We start from the raw sequence: 4,883 nt of genomic DNA, 5'->3' as shown, positions 1-4,883 counted from the left end.
CCTTACTACGCAAATGTAGTGACAGATGATGATCCTATTTCATGGCCCATTGATGAGTCCGAAGTTTTAATTGCATTTGGTAGGGGGAAAGCGGGTAAAGCGGCCGGGCCGGACGGCATCACCTATGATGTTTTGAAAAACTGTAGTGAGATCTTAGTAGCTCCAATAACTCAAATTCTAAACTTTTGTTTTCTAAACAGTTGTTGCCCATCGGATTGGCTGATTGGCTACTTGTTGCCAATATATAAGGGCAAAGGATCGTTGTCACACCCATACTCATATAGGGGTATTGCATTATCATCGTGTGTTCTAAAATGTTATACGTATATACTAAGTAAACGTATATTAAACTGGGCAGAAACCCAAGGGATACTGCCTGCGCAACAGCATGGCTTCCGAAGCAACCTATCCACTGAAACCGCTGTCAAAGAACTTAATATGCTAATAAATAACACCTAGCTATTCCCAAATGCCCACTCTATGTGGCGTTTGTGGATTTTAAAAAGGCATTTGACAGCGTGGACAGGGGTATGTTGCTTCGGAAGCTTTGTGATCTAGGATTGCATCCCAAGATTGTGAAAGCGTTGTGGTCTCTACTGAGAGAGAATTACATTAAAATTTTAACAAATAATGTATTGAGTGAAGCAGTCGCACAGAACATTGGCCTGGCCCAAGGTGAATGCTTATCACCTCTCCTTTATATTCTCTTCACACATGATCTGCCCTCGTGTGTTGAAGCTCCGGGCAACATCACTACTCTACTGTATGCTGATGATCTTGCCATATGTACGAGAGAAGTTGATCTGTTGCAAAAATCTATTAATTTGCTATCTAATTACTGCGAGAGCAATGGACTGACAATTGATGTCAGTAAAACGAAGATAGTAAAATTTCGTAGAGGGGGGCGTCTCGGAGCCAGAGACAGTGTTCTCTGTGGCTGTTCAAACATCGAGTTTGTTTCTGAATTTATCTATTTGGGTGTTGTGTTTAAAACTAAGAGAGGTTGTAAAGGACACCTAGATTACCTAAAAAAGAAAGGAATTTCCGCCTGTGCGAAGATTGCAGTTAATATGCCCCTTGAAAACATGTCTCTGACCTCACTTGAGAGACTTTTTTTCACTGTAGTTTTGCCGTCCGCAACTTATGGCCTGAAAGCTTTTGTTGCACAAATGACCAGTGCTGACTTCGATTACATAACTCTTGTGCAGTGCCGTCTACTAAAACACTGGTGGGGTGTTTCAAAATTTAGTTCCAACTCTCATCTTCTTGATGAATCTGGTTGGGTGGGTGCTGGAGATATTCTCCAAAACTACTTTAGATTAAATACTCCTTTACCATCGCTGATTCGTGATGGCATTATGTACAATTCATAAAAACAGGTTATAATCACATTAATCAAAGCACCTATTTAAATTGCGTACAAATATCGCACAAGTAACAATGAAAATGACCACCTGTGGATAAAACCAAATTAGAATGATATGCAAACGAACTTGTACTGCACGATAAAAGGAATGCCACAACAAATTCTCTCATGCGTGTAAAGAATTTGTCATGCACCTTTCACTAAAAACGTTTTAAAATTCCTACCTATTTCCTAACTAGTATTAATCCTAATCTATTAACACGAAAATATTAGCTGTGAGAGTACTTAATTCACGCAAAACGTATGTCACGTGAACTTCCTCCCATACCCTATTCGCGCTAATAAATCCGTCACCTTTTCCGACCCAGCACACGTACCGACGATACGATGATCGACGTTACTGGGCTAAAACAACGGGTAACAGTAAACACCTAAATAATAATCCTAGTCTAATATATTCGGAAACTAATTGTGAGGTACTCGACAGTCCGAAAATAAATCCGGTCCTGTACACTTCCCGTCACAACAACCCTAATTAATTTCCTAATCTAAACACCTAATCTAAGTTTAGCTGTAAAGGTACTCGGCAGTCGACAATAATTACCGAATCTACCTACTTCCCCTCACAAAAAAAAACCTAACTAAATACTAAATAAACCACTGCAAGCTACTCTATTCGCTCGCATCGACAATGTTGCACAAAATACAACATATGACAAGCCTTTCGCTCGCAGCGCCAATATTGTAAAAAGCCTAAAAGGTACTTACCGGTATCGGTATTAATTTCCCGCGTAGGGCTGAATACAATAGTATTACTCGTCTGTGTGTGTATAGCATGAGCTCTCGACTTGAAGTGCCGTCCTTTCTCCAAGGGATTACCCGAGTCGGCCGTTCAGTGCGCATGCCCGTAGATACGCCGGTTTGCACAGGTGAGCTAACCCAGGGAATCTGGGGTCATTGCAGCGTGACCTCCAGGGGGTCGTCACTACAACATCATCATCCAAGTCAATAAGAAGCGTTTAATGAAGCGTTATTTTTACCACGGAAGCGCGCTGGTCCCGTAACCCAGAGATCTGAGGATCAAAACCTCGCTCTCTATGTAGTTTTCTATTTATTCAAAATTTTCGTAATTGTTAAGACATCATCGAAGTCAATGAGAATCATTTATTGTAACGTTTAAGTACCACAAGCAGAGTGGCGCAGCGGAAGCGTGCTGGGCCCATAACCCAGAGGTCCGAGGATCGAAACCTCGCTCTGCTAAATACTTTTGTTATTTACAATTTTCAAAATTGTTTAATATCTAAAACTAATTAAAGTTTACGAAGCGTTAATATAAAGAGCAGAGTGTCGCAGCGGAAGCGGCTTGGCCTATAACCTACAGGATCACGACAGATGATCGAAACCTTGCTCTGCTAAAGTATGTTTTCTATTATTGAAAAATTTTGAAATTGTTTGATTTCTCAAATTAATGCTTTCTCAAACTAATGCAAGTTTAGGAATGGTCAATGTAAGAAGCATAGTGGCGCAGCGGAAGCGTGCTGGGCCCATAACCCAGAGGTTCGAGGATCGAAACCTCGCTCTGCTAAGCATATTTTTTTTAATCAAAATTTTCAAAATTGTTTGATTTCTGAAACTAATGCAAGTTTAGGAAGGATTTGTGTAAGAAGAAGAGTGAAGCAGCGGAAGCGTGCTGGGCCCGTAACCTAGAGGTCCCCGAGGATCTAAAAACCTCGCTCAGCTAAGTATATTATTATTATTAAAACTTACGACATTGTACGATTTCTCAGACCAAAACAAATCAACAAACCTTATGCCAGTTTATGAACTTTATGAATGAGCGCAGCGGTAGCGTGCTGGGTTCAATGGTAAAAACCTCGTTCTGCTATTTATATTTCTTTTAATTTAACAAATTATCATGAGCAAAATTAACTTGGCAATTCTTTTTATCCCTATTCTTTATTTGTCAAAAAAAAAAAAAAGTACAATACAATGGTGGTACACAAGTACAATAAATTGAATGACTGAACATCTAGATGTGTATAAGAGACAGAACTTGTACTGCACGGTAAAAGGAATGCCACAACAAATTCTCTCATGCGTGAAAAGAATTTGTCATGCACCTTTCACTAGTTCCTAGTGATTCTCTTTATCTTTGCGATTTTTGTCGCTCCAACTGGCATTATGGTCAATTGCATTCACTCTGAAATTTGAAATTGAATGACCAGCTAAATTGAAATGTTCGGCTACTGGTTGATCAAGCTGAGATGTTCTGATAGCTGATCTGTGTTGTGTCATTCTCATACGGAGAGTGTTTTTTGTTTCTCCGACATATTGTTTGCCACAAATATTACAATATATGAGATAAATGACATTTTTGGTGAGGCAATTAATTGATTGCCTTATCCGAAATATGTGGTTAGTTTGGTTGCTCTTGAATGATTGTGTAGAATCAAGCAAGGAGCATGTTTTGCATGATGGACCACAAAGATGACTACCCAAATTAAGGTTGTCGCAAGAGTTAATTTTCCTCTTGAATTTTGATCGTACTAATATATCACGAAGGTTAGGTGGTCTGCGATAGGCTATGAACGGTGTATCCGGAAAAACAGACCTAAGACGTTCTTCGGTCTGTAGGATGGACATATGTTTCTGAATTATAGCCCTTAGTGGTGGTAACCTAGGGTGATAGGTTGTGACCAGTGGCACTCTGGTCGATCGTTGACGTGGTTTGTACGTCAGTGTTTGAGCACGAGGTATGTCCTTTGCTTTTATACACATCTAGATGTGTATAAGAGACAGNNNNAATGTCTGTCTCTTATACACATCTAGATGTGTGGGTATTATCACTCTACAGACTGTTTCATGCTAATGCAATCTTCAGGAGTGAGAGAATACAAGGGTTGTGCGAGTATATGAATGCTAAGACAGGTGAAAATGCAAATGAGTTAATTGTTTTTAAGTAGATATTTGTTGCTGTGCCTGCATTTAGACAATAGCTCGGTTCTTTTGTTTAGTGTTGACTGTTTGTCTGAATATATTATGTGAAGTTTCTCGGTTATGCACAGGTTGCAGCGTTTTGTTTTTGGGGAGTAAGCCGATGCTCTGTCGATGATAGACCATTTAATGTTGTAGGGTGTGTTGCTATCTTTTAATTTCCATACGTATTTGGAGAGTACGGTGCTGTTTCTCTGTTTGGTGGTATTAAAAGTGTATTTGTGGTTTGTGTATCGGGTTTTGAACGGTGTGTCAGTGAGCCCGATGTAGCATTTTTTGTCATCATCTGAGTAGACAGTGGCTTTGTAGATGATGGATGAGGTGAGGCAATTTCCAGAGAGTGGACATTCATCTTTTTTCCTGCAATTGCAGAGAGTTTTTGGCTGTTGTTGCTTAGAAACCAGAAGCTGTTTGTTGTGGGCTTTGATTATACTGCCCATGTTTCTTGAGCAGCTATAGCTGACTTTGACATTGTTCTTGTTAAAGAGCTTATGTAAAATGTTGCCACTCGGGAAATGCTTTT

The 4,883-nt window shown here is 39.8% G+C and overlaps 2 non-coding genes across 2 annotated transcripts; both read left to right on the top strand.

Moving 5' to 3' along the window:
- The first annotated feature begins 2,554 nt into the window (after positions 1–2,554).
- Trnam-cau lies at positions 2,555–2,626 on the top strand. Its single transcript has one exon. It is a non-coding gene; the product is annotated as a tRNA-Met (tRNA).
- A 253-nt stretch (positions 2,627–2,879) lies between these two features.
- On the top strand, positions 2,880–2,951 carry Trnam-cau. Its single transcript has one exon. It is a non-coding gene; the product is annotated as a tRNA-Met (tRNA).
- The last annotated feature ends 1,932 nt before the right edge of the window (positions 2,952–4,883 follow it).

Source organism: Anneissia japonica, unplaced genomic scaffold (assembly GCF_011630105.1).
Source record: "Anneissia japonica isolate Jap-2015-1 unplaced genomic scaffold, ASM1163010v1 scaffold23351_len17159_cov121, whole genome shotgun sequence".
Classification (NCBI taxonomy): domain Eukaryota; kingdom Metazoa; phylum Echinodermata; class Crinoidea; order Comatulida; family Comatulidae; genus Anneissia; species Anneissia japonica.
The sequence above is the reverse complement of the archived record's forward strand: the minus strand, read 5'-3'. Positions and strand labels throughout refer to the sequence as shown.